Below are 17379 nucleotides of genomic sequence, written 5' to 3'. Positions count from 1 at the left end.
AAGTTCATTTACTTAGTCAAGAGAGATCATCTCATCTTCTTGAAAAGTGTCAGTTCTTTTTTGACCATTGCAAAATCTCATCCTATCAGACAGTTTCTCCATCTACCACATACTCCAAGTTCTAGTCCACCAGTTATCAATGGTGATGTCACCTGCCTTCCAACATTTGGCTACTTCTAATCTGGCAGCAGTGATGAAATGATCAATTTCCCATGTTTTAATTTAGCATTATCTTTAACAAATATAGAAAGCAAAAGCAAAATTGGACAGAAATGTATGGTTTGATCGGTGATACATTAAATTTGATACAGAACTGCATCCCAGAATTCTCTCACTTTAAAGCATTCAATCCACATGTGCATATAAGGGCCCCTAGATTTGCATCCCCTCCAGCAATCCAGAGAAACCATTTTAACCATTTTAGGCAGTGCAACAGGTGTAAGATACCATCTATGGATGGTTTTTAGAGTATTTTTTCCTCATGGATGCCAAGCATGATTTGTATGGGGGTGAAGACCAAATATGAGCCCATGCAGTATCTGAAATTGTAGTATTCAACTCTGATTGCCAAAATGAGTGTATATATTAGCCTTTCCCATATGTGTGTCCAAGGAGATGTTTGTAAATAAATGTCACTGTCCTTTTAGTATGAGATGCAGTGTTTGTACAAATGTTTTCAAAAAAGGAGAGTGAATGTGGGGCTTCACCTGTTGAGGCTAGGCGTGATGCAAAGGAAGTAATTTGGTGCATTTGAAGCCAGGTAGTATTATTTGTTGTAGGGAGGTTTTTATGGTGGTGGCAGGCTTTCGTAGCCCCCAGAGAACAGGTCTAAGATGTGGTAGATACTGCAATGTCTCCATTGTCTGATTAGTGGGAATTGTTTGGCTAAGAGAGAGAGGATGGAGGGGGAGGGTTTAATGGGAGAGAGGTCAGGGGCCAATATGTGTCCCCACTCATTCCAGATAAGTAGAGAACTAGATAAGAAAGGGTTAGATACTCTGCTGAGGTGCAAAACAGATTGACAGTAAGCGCTGGCTTGGGGGCAGTGTGGGGGCATGGTGTTTAGATGATGCACTCCCTGATGCTGCCTCCAAGCCAGCATTACGCCACCTGTCCAACCAGATGGTGAGCAGCACTGGCTTCAACAGACTTACTACTTTAATTCTTGATCCATTCCAAAATATCTGTATAAGCATCCTTCATGTTTCCAGCATTGATGATTTTAGAATGTTGTAATATTTAATGTATTTACAAGCACTCATTGCTTTGTTGAGTAACCCTAACAGTGCTACACCTATATAGCAGTGATATAATTATAGGGCTACATGATATAGTGTGTTACTGTACTGTTTAAGCTTGACACAAACTTTATTGTGGTTAACATTACATCATTGCTCTGAGCAAAGAAAATGCTACTATCAAGATTCTCATTAAGAAACTGAAGAACACAGGAGAAGGAACATAATTCTGAAATGGCTTTGCTTAAGAAGCAGCCCTATGGAAAATAGTAATGGAATCTTCCTTCACTATAGAAGCCTTTAGAAAGCACATGATAAGATGTTAGAATGTAAGTCCTACACTGGTTTCATATTGTTCTAGCCATCACAGCAGATCTCTCCCATGCAAAAAAATGATCATATAATGATGCTTTCACATTGGATTTCAATGCTGCCCTGATCAGAAAGAACATTCACAACTAGAACAAGCACAGATAAAAACACACATGCCCTTGATGTGTTGGCTAAAATTTGTATCCTGGAGAAGCAGTCAGCACAGGGGGCAGAGAGCTGCAATGACCATTATTTCCTCAAACTACTAGTGTACTTAGATAACACTTAGGCTCTATGCTTAATTATTTTGGATTGGGAGCTTTTTAGATAATGTTGTTGTGTGCCATCAACTTGTTTATGACTTACGTCAACCCTAAAGTGAACCTATCACAGGGTTTTCTTGGCATATTTATTCAGAGGGGCTTGCCATTGCCATCCTCGGAGGCTGAGAGAGTGCGATTTGCATAAGATCACCTTGTGGGTTCTCAAGGCTGAGACGGGATTCAAACCCCGGTCTTCCATTGTCCTAGTCCAACGCTCAAATAATTACAACATGTTATTATTTCTTTTATGTGGTAAACCAGCTCTGCTGTTTTTGTTGATACTTCAGCTTATTATGCTGAGTTGGGCAAGGCTACTTTAAACTAGTGGCCGAAACTGTTTGAGGGAGAAGAGTAACACATAAAGCACGGGTGTACAAAACGCCAACATGGTATAAGAACAGCATCCAGTGCTACTTAAATACACAGATTCTGGTACAAAATGCACTAAATATGTATCTTAGTATCCAGACAACAGCAGCAGTGCATTGTTACTAACCGTCAATGCAGGTAGTTAGAAAAATGTAGCTATAACTACATTGGAGAACTATCATGGTATAGTGGTTTGAGCATAGGATAGTGACTCCGGAGAGCAGGACTGGAATCCCCACTCAGCCATGGAAATCCACTGGGTGACCTCAGCCAAGTCACATTCTCTCAGCATCCTCTGAACAAGTATTGCCAAGAAAACTCCATAACAGAGTCACCTCAGGATTTTAAGAAGTCAGAAATGACTTGAAGATACACAGCAACAACTGAATTAGCCCAGTATCAAAAAGGAAATCTGGAAAGAGAAGAAGGTAAAAGTCATGTTTCTTAAATTTCAGATGAGAGACTTAACCTAGATGAGAAAGTAGAAATAAATGGGCTGCTCCCATAATGGCTGTGGGTGAATAGTGAAATTCCTCAAAGATCTGTACTGGAGCTACTGGTTGTAACTTGTTCATAAGTGATACATAACTAGGAGTGAGCAGTCTGTTGATAACTCCAAATTAAAATAAATGGTTCAAATAAATAGGCACAATGAATAATACCAAAATAACCTCTCAAACTGTGGAAATGAGTGTTGCAATAGGAATTATGGTTCAAGGGAACAAGAGGCAAGTGGTATACATTAGAACAAAACATCCTATTACAACTGATTTTTACAACTGATGGAGTCTGAGCAGGCAACAACTCACAATGAGAGTGGGCCTGGAACTGTGAGGGATACATTCAATGAAAACACTGGTCCAGTGTGTAGCTGCTGGGCAAAAATACATTCCATGTTGGGAATCATAAAGGAAAAATCCAAAAATAAAACTGTCAATGTTATAATGCCTTTATACAAATTTATGTTATAACATCATTTGAAATATTGTGTACAATTTTGTTCATACCCACAAAAAAGATTTTACAGAGCTGAAAAAACATTAAGAAAGGGAGATAGAGCAATCCTAATAACTAAAAAATGCCATCTCCTAGGTAATACTAGTGAAAGGTATTATTGTTCTCATGTCCTGCTTGTGGACTTCCCATGGGCATCTGGATGGTCATTGTAATGAATCAGCATGCTGGACTGGATATGTCTTGGTCTGATTCAGCATAGCTCTTCTTAGTTCTTATACAGGCAAGGCAGTGCAATACAAAATATTTACCTCTTCGTGTTGAGGTATTGTTGGGCTTAAAGGCAGAGGGTTTGACTTGTTTAAGTCAGGCACAACACAAACTCAGTTCAGTGAAGCTGGTCCACCTGATCTTATGCTTAAAACACGACTGACTATATTTCCGTTGAGCATTACAATGGAGAAAATATTATCAGCTAATCAAGATGTAAAGAAGAAATACAGGACACCACCATACTTGTCTTATGAACAGAAAGCACACTTAACAGGAAAATTAAGGATCACACATGGATAGGTGAAGAAAGGGAGGGACCCAGTTTGGGACAAACAAAGATGATACTCTTTGTTCTGTCTTTGTGTACGTGCAGCTATTCCTGTTTATGCACTTAGTGGAAATAAGACAAGATAGTAGGTGTGGACAGCAATGACAGCTAGTATCATCTAGGACAAGTAGGTTAGTTTCCATTTATCATCTTGGGTGTTCTCACCTGCTGTCAAGCAACTCCAAGACTCCCAGAGAAGCTCACTCTAGTACTTGCTTTTCTTCCTAATAGCCTACAGGTAGAGCTGATGGAACTGGATAAGGCTGTAAATATGTTGCTAGCTTAGTATGTTTCCTCTTCAGAGTACCTAGTATCATGAAAGAGATGGACAGAAAAATGAAAATTCTTCATCTCATTTTCAGTGCATTTGTCCAAACCACACCTTCTTATCTCACCCTTTGTTCATATCTTTCCTTCCGACATGAAACATTGGCCTGTTACAGACTGCCAAAATAAAGCTGCTTTGGGTCTCTTTGGAGGTATGCTATTTAGATGATGCATGGGTCCTAAGAGTCTGGAGGTTGCGCCAAAGCCACACTCCATTCCTAAGCACTGGAGGGCAGCTTTGGTGCAGCTTCCGGATTCTTAGGATGCATGCATCATTTAAACAGCATACCTCCAAAGAGACCCAAAGCAGCTTTATTTTGGCAGTCTGTAACAGGCCATTGTAAACCTTTTTTATACACCCTTTTTCAAATTATGCTATTTGTATCCATTTTTCTTAATAGTCACAATTTTGATTTCATTTTCCCCATTAACTAAAACATGCTTATGCATATTTTTCAACTGTATACATTTTAGGTGATTATCTTTTCTAAAATGCAGTCCACTGACACAAGTTGTATTTGTCTTTCAGCATCTTGTAGAAGAGGTGCAAAATGGATACTTTCACCTAGAATCTCAGCTCCAACAAAATTATTTTCCATTCCTTGTGATGGGTCAGCCAAAGATTCAAAACATATTGTTGTACTTTTTCAAACTGAAGTTGGGCACTCATATTTTTCTACCGTGGCATTTTGCTTCCCCCCCCCCCCCAGTCATGGTGGGCTAACAATCACATGGAACAGACGTAGTTTCAGAGCAGCCAAAATAAGGGTTCAATTTCAAGTCATCACATTAATTTTTTCTCTGTCTCATCTCCCTTACTTCATCTGAGTTTTCTGCTGGGTTCTGAAATGAAATGAGGAAATTGCTCAATCTTCTGCTCTAAACTTATATTTCTTGGACCCTGCATATAAGAAGTGAATAGAATATGTGTGAGTATGTGCATCTGTACTAAGCTTTCATAAGGCCCTTTTTTTATCAGAAGCTTTTTGAAAGTTGAAGTAAACAATTATCTGCCATGCTACCTTTATCCATATGCTTGTTGACACTTCCAAAGCATTCTAAACCATTAGTGTGGTCTCGTTCTGTTCCCATTCATTTATAGAATATACAGTATTTGGCAGTTCCTAGTATGTTCCAAAGTGTGGTAGCATCTGATGGCGTATCCAATGGCTTGTTAGCCACAGAATGTCATTTTGAATCAAAACAAGACTGTGTTGCTAAAGTCTGGATCATTTCCATAATTATGATGGGAATAGTTTTCTCTAATTCCAAATTTTTAATGAACCTTTTCAAAAGAAGCTATTTGTAATTCCTTCCTCTTCTTATTTTACAAAATGATTTTTTTATTTCTTTATCTTTTTAATGAACAAATCAAGATTTTTGCAGATTTGAAAACTGCATCTGTCTGCCTGCCTGTCTGCCTGAAATTGAAAAGGGATGGAAAGGAGTTCCACAACCAAGATATTGCTACCAAGAAACCCCTGAGAAAAGGCTCAGTGGCACCTGGAAAAATGAGAGTCAGTGATTTTCATGTGCATACAGGTTCCTATCTCCCTCTTACAAGTTCACACTTGACTGGCCAACAATAGCTTTTATAAAGTGACCTATAAGCCCAGTGCTGAGACACATACGTATTCATAAATATGCCCTCTGAACACTAAAGTTATAATTGTCCAAACCACTGTATCACCATATATGGATGTGAGAGCTGAAGAAAATTGACAAAGAGAAAATCAAGTCATTTGAGATGTGGTGCTGGAGGAGAGTGTTGAAGATACCATGAATGGCCAAAAAGACAAACAAATGGGTCCTTGAATAGATCAAACCTGAACTCTCCCTGGAAGCCAGGATAACTAAACTGAGGTTGGTATACTTTGGCCACATCATGAGAAGGCACAACTCATTAGAAAATACTATAGTGCTAGAAAAGGTAGAGAGAAGCAAAAAAGAGAGGAAAGGTGCATGGCAGATGAGCAGACAATCAGAGAGGTCACGGGCCTGGGTCTGCAGGACATAAGTAGAGCGATTAGGGATAGGGAGGCTTGGAGATGTCTCATTCACAGGGTCACCATGAGTGGAGGCCAACTCAAGGGCGGTTAACAATAATAATAACAACAACAACAACAAAACATTGTCATCATCTTTTCAGAATCACAGCTTTAATAAGAGATTATCACATGCTGCACATGGCTAGGTCAGGACATAATGCTGATATACATTTTGTGTGGGAGTATTTCTGGTTAATATAGCCTGAATGATTCATTTCATATAAGAAGTTTTGTGGACCTCTTATAGAATATGTTAATGCCAATTCTAATGGTCATGTTCCATCACAGCACCACAGGAGATTTTGGTCTGGAGTATTGAATGAGACCTCAGTTTTGTAAATCTGTCTTTTAGCTCATGTTTTTAAAGTAGCATGGTGATGTAATTGTGTTTTACCTTTTGTAAACAATAAATGCTAAATTAAAAAAAGAAGTTCTGTGGAACAAAATATGGAAGAAGCCTGAATGTTACTTTCAGATATCTTCCATGAGGAATAAATATTTTCCTTTTAAGATAGTTTTATGATAGTGTATTTAAATTAGATATAACATTGAAATCTTGTCAGTGTTGGCAATGACTGCAATTCTTTTATATTTATATATTAGAATTAGCCTACCATATGAACACATTCAATATATATAATGTTCATTTGTGATAAACTCTACATCACCATTTTAAATAACATTTTAATTAGCATACTATTTTTTCAAGTTTCCATTGAGCTTGTTTGGTTTTTTACATCAGAAGGGATGTTTTATTGACTTGCTCCCTGTAGTGTCGTTGCAGCCACCTCTGCCATATGTTGCTTTTCAAAGGAAAATAAAATAAGGTAAAATTTATATATTTATTAAAATATGTCCCACCCTCTATCCACAGATTTCACTTTTTAAAAAGCATATTAAACCATTTAAGCTGTTAAATAAGACAACCCAAAACCAGTTAAATAAGTTTAAGACAATTTAAAACCATAACACATGTGCAGATCTGGCTTAAACCAATAGGCCCCAAAGGTTTTAATAAAAACATGTTTTAAGTTGGTGCTGGAATCTCACCAAGCTGGCCTCAATCAGGCATCTAAGGGGCAAGTATGCCAAAACTGGAATGTCAAACCAGAGAAGGCCCTCTTCCATGTTCTCCCACAGTTTATTGCCTCTATTGGTGAGACACAGGGGAGGGTCACTCCAACATAATTCTGTCCTCAGGCAAGTATATATAAATACAGGTGATTTGGTCTCACTTCCTTTAAATCCAGAGTTATACCATTTCTATAAGCTGAGTCAGTCAGAAACATACCCTCTGCACCAGAATTTTGCACCAGTTGAGTTACTAAGGATCAAAAAACTAACTTCTTAATTATGTTGAAATTAACTCTATCTCAGCTACTTAATGGAGGAAAATGGGAATAAGCAAAGAATTGGTATTGTAAATGGCGTGCGAATTGGAGTAGTGTGGGGCAAGGGGAGATATAGCATTAACAGGGTGAAGACAAAGTATAAGGGAAGACGGGATCAATGGCTGAAATCTATTCTGCCTTCCACTCACCCTGTTACTCCAAGAGAACCGAGGGTCGTCACAGACCCTCATCCTGCTCCTGTGTAATGCCAGGTCGGTTAAGAATAAATCCCACATACGAGGGTCATTCAATAAACACTTAGCTTACAAAAGAAAAATGAAAATTTTGGAAAAGTGGCCATTTATTTTTCAACATAGTCTCCTTTTAGCTCGATACACTTGGCCCAGCGATGCTCCAACTTTTTCAACCTGTCCAAAAAATATGGCCTGCAAATTTTTTGGTCTGCAAAATAGGCCTCCGTGGCGGCGATGACCTCCTAATTCGACCCAAATCTTTTCCCGGCGAGTGACTTTTTCAGATTTGGAAACAAAAAGAAGTCACAGGGGGCCAAATCTGGAGAATACGGTGGATGAGGCAGCAATTCGTAGCCCAATTCGACCAATTTGGCCATGGCGACCGCGGAGGTGTGAGCTGGCACGTTGTCGTGGTGGAACAGCACTTTTTTCTTCACCAAACGGAGCCGTTTTTTCTTCAATTCGGCGTCGAATCAGCCCAATAAGTCGGCATAGTAGAGCCCCGTGACTGTTTTACCCTTCTCGAGATAATTGATGAGGATCACACCTTGTGAATCCCAGAAAACGGTGGCCATCACCTTTCCGGCCGATAGAACAGGCACCTGGGCGTGGCTCATCAAAAACCAACGTGCGGCCACAAACAAACTCGTTGAACCAATTCTTGATGGTCACCATCGAAGGAGAAGAGTCACCGTACACAGCATCCAAGCGCTCTTTGATTTCGCTGCATGTTTTCCCTTCCAAAAACAAGAATCGAATCACCGAACGATACTGCTCTTTTTCCATTTTTGTAAAACCGACCAACACGCTCGCTTCCAAAGGCTATCAAAACAAAACAAATGAAGGGAATTGACTGAAACTTTGACAGTAGGCTTCTAAAAGAATGTACTGCACAATGGTAAAACTCTTTTGTAACAGCAGTGCCATTGGGCGGTGAGGCTAAGTACTTGTTGAATAACCCTCGTAATTTACAATCTATTGGAGGAGGGGAAAGCCGACCTGGCTTGCATTACGGAAACCTGGCTGGGGGAGGATAGCAGTGTGACCTGGGCTAATGCCCTTGCAGCCGGGTATGCCATCAAGGAGCAGGTGAGGGAAAGTGGGTGAGGGGGAGGAGTGGCCTTAGTCCACTAAAATAACTTTACCTTGACCAGGAAACCAATCTGGAATACAGGCCATATCAAGTGTGTTTACCTGACCCTGAAGACTATGGACAGTCTGGGGATTCTGTTTGTATACAGTCCACCCTGTTGTCTAACAGACTCCTTGGCCGAGCTGACACAGCTGGTCTCGGAGCTGGCGCTGGAGTCCTGGGGGACCTCAATATCCCCTTCAAGGCCGGCTCACTACATCTGACAGGTGCAGCCCAGGAGTTCATGACTTCCATGACAGCCATGGGCCTGTCCCAAATAGTCTTGGGTCCAACACATTGTGCAAGTAATACACTCCATGGGGTCTTTAGTAAGGATCAGGAACATCTGTGTGCAAAAATTAGTACCTGTGCCCTGTCATGGACAGACCATTTTCTGGTCAAGGTAGGACTGAAGGCCACCACTTATATCCCTCACAGGGGTGGAGGACCTTTTAAAATGGTCTGCTATCGAAGGCTGATGGAACCCAAAAGGTTCCAGGAAGCCCTATAGGGTCTTATGGTTGGGAATGACAGCGATTCTGTCGAAGCCCTGGTTGATACCCGGAATAACAATCTTACCAGTGCTATAGACAACATCGCTCCTGAGCATCCTTTCCAGCCTGCATTGAATAAAAAACCATGGTACACAGAACATCTTCGTACAGTGAAGTAGGCTGCACAATGACTAGAGCACCACTAGTGGAAATACTGACTTTTATCTGATCAGACACGCCATAAAAACTTTTTGGTGTTCTATGGAGTGGCAATAGATGCAGCAAAGAATTCTTTCTATGCTGCACGTATTGTGTCTGCAAGGTCTCATCTAGCAGAGCTGTTTAGGGTGGTTAAAGAGTTATCTCAACTATCTCCCACCCTCAAGACAAGAGATTACCAGTACAAGTACCACTGCTTCGAGGTCCTTTTGGTCCAGGTAGGGGTGCAGTTGGCGTATCAACCAAAGTTGGTACCAGGCGCTTCTGGCCATTGCATCTACTTGAGATGATAATTGTAGAGATGGATCCACAAGAACCCCCAAACTGCGAACTTCGTCCTTTAGGGGAAGTGTGACCCCCATCCAGGACTGGTTAACAAATCTCCATCCCTGGACTTGGGATCCCTGGACCATTCTTGGGCAAAGTGATCGAGAGGGCAGTTGCCTTCCAGCTCCAGGCTGTCTTGAATGAAGTCGATTATCTAGACTCATTTCAAAATGGCTTCAGAGCGGGATACAGAGTTGAAACTGCCATGGTCACCTTAGTTGATGATCTCCGTCCGGGCATTAACAAGGGAAATGTGACCCTGTTGATGCTCTTGGACCTCTCAGCGGTCTTCAATACCATTGACCATGGTATCCTTCTGGAACATCTGAGGGAATTGGGAATTGGTGGCTCTGTGCTCCAGTGGCTCCATTCCTATCTCTCAGGTAGATTCCAGATGGTGGTGCTGGGTGACAGTTGCTCTTCAAAGAGAGAGCTGACATCCGGCGTCCCTCAGGGCGCCATTCTGTCCCCTGTGCTGTTTAACATTTACATGAAGCCGCTGGGTGAGATCATCCGGAGACATGGGATGCAATGTAATCAGTATGCTGATGACACTCAAATCTACTTCTCTATGTCTCCGACTGTTGCAGTGTTTAAGGATGGCATTTCTCCTCTGGATGTCTACCTTGGGTTGGTAATGGGGCTGGATGAGGGAAAACAAACTCAAGCTGGATCCAGAGAAAATAGAGGCACTTGCAATAGGTACCCCAAGTCTGGGAACAGAAATTTGTCAACCCGTCCTGGACAGGGTCACACTTCCTCTAAAGGACAAAGTTTGCAGTTTGGGAGTACTCCTGGATCCATATCTACAATTGTCATCTCAAGTACATGCGATGGCCAGGAGTGCTTGGTACCAGCTTTGGCTGATATGCCAACTGCGTCTCTACCTGGACCAAAAGGACCTTGAAGCAGTGGTACATGCACTGGTAATCTCTCATTTAGATTTCTGTAATGTGCTCTACTTGGGGCTACCCTTGTACCAAGTTTGGAAGCTTCAGTTGGTTCAAAATGCAGCAGCCAGATTGGTCACCGGTACAGCTAGGTTTGACCACACAACACCTATGTTGAAATCTCTTCACTGGCTGCCAATCAGCTTCCGGGTGCAGTTTAAGGTGTTGGTTATTACCTTTAAAGCCCTATATGGATCAGGCCTGAGTTACTTGCGGGAACGCCTCTCCCTACATAACCCTGAGAACATCTGAGAAGAATTTGATGAAATATTATAACACTAGATTAACCACAACTTCCCATAGAACATTTATTGCTGCAGCCCCTAAATTATGGAATAGTCTACCGGAAGAGATCCGTCTTATCACCACCTTAGAGACCTTTAAGAAGGCACTTAAGACAGATCTCTTCCAGCGGGCCTATCCACCTGATTCCGCATAAGAGACCGTGATCAATGCTCCACTTGACTATGACAGTATGACTGAAAATTTTTCTGATGACTGGATTTTAAGGAACTAATAGGAATGAGGTGGTATTCAGTATTAGTATTGTATAGATTGTCTTTTTAGAATTGTATTATGTTGTTTTAATGATGTAATCTTGCTTCGATCCTTTGGAGAGGCGGGAAATGTAAATAATAATAATAATAATAATAATAATAATTATTATTATTATTATTATTATTATTATTATTATTATGTTCAAGGGCAGCTGTATGTGCAGTACACTGCAATAGTTTAATCAAGTAGTCACCAGTGCTTGGATTACTGTGGCTAAATTGCCCAGGAAAAGCCATACCTGGCAGACCAGTTGACAATGACACCTAGAACTCTGAACCATAGAGTCTACTTGGGACTCCAGTGACAGTGATGGATCTAGGAGTACTCCTGAGCTATACACTTGCTTCGTCAGGGAGAATATATGTCCATCCAGGTTAGCTAGTCTACCCAATTCCCAGATTTGGGAATCACCAGTCCACAGAGTCTCCATCTTACTGAGATTCAGCTTCAACTTGTTGGCCCTCATCCTGGCCATTACAGCATCCAGGCACTGATCCACCATCTACAGAGCTCCAGCTGAATCTGATCATAAGAAGATATAGAGCTGAGTATCATAAGTATACTGATAATTCCCAACCCCAAAATTCCTAATGACCTACCCCAGTGGCTTCATATAGATATTGAACAATGTAGTGGGCAAGAGGACAAGACAGAACCCTGTGACACCTCACAACATAATGGCCATGGGGCTTAACAGGAGTTCCCTAATGCCACTCTTTGAAACAGGCCTTATGGGTAGGAGCAAAACCATGGTATTCAATGTCTCCTAATCCAGTTAGATGGAGCTATTCCAGCAAGACACCATGCTAAATGATATCAAAAGCCACCAAAAGAACCAGGAAGATAATGGTGTAGCACTTCCTCCTGCATCTCTCCTAGAGTAAGTTGTCAGTCAGGGCAACCAAGACTGTTTCAGTATCATGCTGTTGCTAAAAACAGATTGTGATGGGCCATGATCATTTATTTCCTCCAAAAATATATGAAACTGCCAAACACCATACACACAAACATCTTGCCCCAAAAGGAGACATTAGCTGTGGGGTGGAAGTTCTTATATATCTATATACTTTTGCATTCAGGGAGGTCCTCTTCACGAGAGGGCACACACTAGCTGAACTGACATTGTGCAGCATTTACCAACCCCTGAAATACCCAATCAATTCACCTGTACTAGGTCATATCATCCAAGATGGGTAAGGACCAAGCTTACATGTAATGGGACAAGTGACTCAAACATCTTGTCCACATCATCATGTCACAATAATCCCTAGGAAAGTGTTTAGATGGTGTACTGGACACTCTTAGACTAACTATGGCATACGTCTGAGTAAATACAAAACACTTTTTCTTCAAAGTGACTAGAGAATTTAGGAAGCAAATAAGATTTGGAAACCTGGCCTCTCTGAGCCTGACTGCACCCACCACTCATCATAGCTTTAATGGCTGACTTGCTGGGAATAGAATAGCAGAGGCATAATAGAATCCCTCCCCCCCCCCGCTTCACTGCCACATAGTAGGCACAACAAAGAGTTCTTGCTATTTTTCTATCATACTTGCTCCATGGACCTGTGCCATCTGAACTCTACAATTTATGACTGCAACAACTAAAGATCAAAGAAAAAAGATTGCGTTCAGTCCACTCTGTTCCATCTAGTTTGATCTATAAACTACATGACCCATCTCATATTCATGTGAAAAGGACAGTTCAGTGCCTTTCCTTTAATTTTAACAATTAACTTTGGCACTAGCCATTTAATATCAAACCCATATTAACAGACTTTGAAGATTTACCTTTAAACTTGTTTTTCCCTACGATGGACCTTAGCAATGTTGTGAGGTCTTATTTAATTTCTAAAATGCCAAGTCACTTGACCAAGTCTGGTCAGCTGGAACCAAAGGAAGAAAGAGAAGGAAAAGCAATATCTTACAACTTTCATACCCTTCAACATTTCACAGATGAAAACTGGGATTTGTGTGGGCAAGTAACATCAGAGCATAGCTAAGATGGCAGAAGTTATGAATTATGAAGAACACACAAGTAAGGAGAGACTGCAGCAGTTTGCATTTGCTTGAGCCTACTGGGAAGGGCAAGGCAGTAGCCTTTCCTCTCCCGGCTGCTGAGTTGTGCAAACTATCTTTGCACCTTGAATTCAGAGGTAAGCTGCAGAGAAAAGTGGGAGGAGGAGAGAGAAACTGGGACATTTTAAAATCAGTTGAAAAAGTGAGACAACAGAGGATTAATCCAGATACCAAATAGGGATGGTTAGAGGGTATGGACTCGATAGGCTTGCTTGGTTTCTTTCCCACTCAGCAAGCCTTTTCCTAAATATATTGTTGTATCTTGCAGGCTCCTATCAAGAAATCACTAAGAAAGCTTAGAAGAGTCATACATAGAAATATATGATACTTTGGAAGGTGGTGATGCCTCCATGATGTTGTCAAGAAAAGTAACACTAGGAATGGTGCATGGAGTATGGAGGAAAATTCATGTGGCATTTGAAAATGCAGCAAGAAAACAAATTGTCATGTGATTTAAGACTAAGAAAATGAGAACAGCCATTTACGTCCCATCATGTGAACTACCCCAATCCATCAGTCTTGATTCCTCAAATAACAGCTTCTGCAGAACTGAAGCATCAATTTCTTTAGCCACTCAGATTTATCTGTCAGATTTTTCCTGGGCCATCTAGTGGCTACTTATGGAAACTGACAGACAAACATGAAACCGCCATCATGTTATGAAACTCTTAAAGGTTAGTTATTTGTAGAAAGAGTGCCTGCCAACATTGGATTCCCATAAATAGGCCACAGCTGCAAGAGCAGGAGGCATACTTCTGAATAACCTAGGCATTGATCGGTGTGGGAAAATTGCTTTGTAAGTGAGAGATAAGCTTATTGCCCTTCAAAGGTGGGTTACAGTGAGGCAGAGAAGTTCATCCGGCTTTTGGCAGAGTTCACTTGTGCTATGTTTCACTTTAATTCCATATCTACAGTAAGGATGATGGTCTGCCAGTTTCTACTAGTGTTCTGCTGTATCTGTGGTTTCATGAGAAGTCCCCCGGACAAGTTAAAGATAATTAACTTGCAGAGCCTACATTGTGTAATCAAGACACTTAGCAGTCAACAGAAACTGCAAAAAAGGGTTATATTGGTGCTTCTGGAATATGCTTCTATTAGCCATTGAAAGCAATTCTTTTATGCCAGAGCATCTTTGAGATGTAGCACATAAAGATAGCAGTGGCATGTGTCTTCAACTTTTAAGCATGTGCATTACTCAAGATTTGTCTCTTTTTCATTCAGACAGAGGTTGTTTCTTCACAGGCCAGAATACTCCCAGATCAGCTGGAATATTCTGACCCTGAAACTGCCCTGAATTCCCCCCCATTACCTTGGGCACTCCACTGAAATGCCTGGTGGCTTAAGTGGTCTGGTGCCACTTCTGCTGATGCAAGTCGCTCGCTCTGAGGTCAGAAGAAGGCAGACAGCACTGATCAAATGGCTGGTTGCCTCATCCTGACCTCAGAGCAAGTGACTTGCATCAGCAGCAGTGGGACACAGTGTAAATAGCTGCCCAGTGTTGCTACAGAGGGCTCTAGATTTTCCTAGAAGATCCAGAGCAAAAGGTGATTTTAAAAAAAAACATTTCAAGTGGTATAGAGTGGGTTCTGTGCTGAATTGGCTGTATGTCATGCAGACAGTTCATACCAAAACTGGAGACTGGGCCCTGCATTGTCCAGACTGATCACTGAGAGAAGTATGTGTTGTTTGGCTTGGGCAACCAGAGCCAGAGTTGCCACAAGGTTAATGCACTGTCTCTAGATATGGCTCTATTAAAAATACCATTATTTTGCTTCTGCTGTCAAATGATATGATGTTAGGGGGAAATATTGCCTACAACAACAAGTAAAGAACTTGATACTTGTTTGACATTCTTTTTTGGAATAACTTTTAATAGTGTAATCCTGCAATTTGATTTTGCATACAAACAATCTGCTCGAATAAAGTTGTTCCATCCTTCATTCATTGCATAAATGAAATGATACCTCATTACCATAATAATAGATCCACTGCAACAGGAATTTGAAGATGGGTGTCATTGCCAAGCCAGGTCAAGCCTGGAAATGGGTATATTGGAATCTCGAGACCAGCAAAAAGAAAAGAAAAGAAAAGAAATTTGAGCTATCATACGATGATAACATTAACACGATGATAACTGCCCTGGCTGTACCCTATGAAATCCTGAGATTTGTAGTTTGGTGAGTTCTCTTTGGCTGAGATTTCTGAATGCCTTTTCTTCAACTGCAGGTCTCTGGATTCTATAGGAATCCAGCCAAGGCAGTTAAAGTAGAATTGTAGCCTTTTAATTGAGTCATGTGAATGGTTCCCATGTCTACTTTTCTTTCTTGCATAGCTACACCATGAATTCATTTTGTTTTTAGTGTGAACATAAAATTCACACAAAAGTCAATGAAATTAAAGATGTACATGCTGTAATGGTAAAATTAATCTGATTATTGCTACAATATCAATAAACAACATGCTAAATTGAAAACAGTATGATTGCCCAGTTGTTATGAATGGAAATCTTTCAATATTTCTTTATTCCCAATTTCCTCTATAGCAGCAGTGGGAAACCTGATGTTGTTCAACTTCAGCTCATGAGGCAGCATAGTCAATGACCAGGCATGATGGGAACAGTAGTTCAACAATTTCTGAATTACAGATGATGGCCACAGTTTGCCCATCCCTGTTCTACCAGGGTCAACAGCATAATGCTGCTGGCACTGCACTGTCGCACAATAAAAGCTCAGAGGCAGCATGTTGCCCAGGGCCATACAGTGAACTTCACAGATGAGCATAGCTTTGAAGCCAAATCTCTAGTATCCTGGTCCACCAGCACTCTAACAAGTGCTCAATTCTCTAGGGCAACACATTTTATACATCTGGCAAGGAATTTTTTTTTTTTTTTTTAAGATTTACTCTTTTCAAGTCAGAAAACATTGTCTGGTTTTAGGCTTTCCTTTGGTCCCACCACCATCACAGGCTTGTTTGGTGAGGACACAGGAAAGAGTCTTCTCAAGTCTAATCTGCACTGAAGAAATAATGCAATCTGACACTACTTTAACTGCCATGGCTCAATGCAACAGAATTCTGGAATTTGTAGTTTGTTGTGGCACCAGACCTCTCTGACAGAGAAGACTAAGTATCTTGCAAAACTACGAAACCCAGAATACCATAGCATTGTGCCATGGCAGTTAAAGCAGTGTCAAACTGCAGATCACACCTTCGTGGTTGCTCTGGAATTCCCATTCATGGGAGGCTAGGTTGCTCCCCTTGCTATTCTCCTTTCACTGGCAGGGAAAACATTTTTATTTTTATTTTTTTGTTCAAGCAGGCTTTTAATGAGTAACTGCTTACAGGGAACTTTTTTTCTGGGGGTATACTTCATTTTAACGTAAATAGATGGTACTACACACCCTGGAGAATTAAGAAAATTTACAATTTAAAACAAGGCAACTGCTGGAGGTGTAATCATGAGAAAGGCAACCTATTACATATTTGGTGGAAATGTAAGGAAATACACAAATTTTGGTTAGAGATTTACAAATCAATCCAACGAATATTTGGAATAAAATTTCCATTTGATCCCAAATTATTTCTACTCAACATGACTTCAGTTCTAAAAACAGAAGATGAAAAGCAATTTTGGAGAGTTATTTTATACATGGTGACAGCTGCCAGAATTGAAATAGCTAAATTATGGAAAACGAATAAAATCCCGACATGGGAAAATTGGATGTTAAAAATAAATGGTTATAGAGAACTTGATAGAATTTCCTGTAACATTAAAAACTACAGCAAGAAGAGAAGAAAAGAAGACTGGGAGAAACTAGTAATATTCTGGGGGAAAGAATGGAGTCTAGACATAACTTTGATTGAAA

General features: G+C 40.7%; 1 long non-coding RNA gene across 1 annotated transcript; it reads left to right on the top strand.

Annotated features, from left to right (window-relative positions):
- Positions 1 to 5936: 5936 nt before the first annotated feature.
- Positions 5937 to 15067, top strand: LOC121924218. Its single transcript, XR_006102549.1, has 2 exons — positions 5937 to 5987; positions 13785 to 15067. It is a non-coding gene; the product is annotated as an uncharacterized LOC121924218 (long non-coding RNA).
- The last annotated feature ends 2312 nt before the right edge of the window (positions 15068 to 17379 follow it).

Source organism: Sceloporus undulatus, chromosome 1, assembly GCF_019175285.1.
Source record: "Sceloporus undulatus isolate JIND9_A2432 ecotype Alabama chromosome 1, SceUnd_v1.1, whole genome shotgun sequence".
Taxonomy (NCBI): domain Eukaryota; kingdom Metazoa; phylum Chordata; class Lepidosauria; order Squamata; family Phrynosomatidae; genus Sceloporus; species Sceloporus undulatus.
The sequence above is the reverse complement of the archived record's forward strand: the minus strand, read 5'-3'. Positions and strand labels throughout refer to the sequence as shown.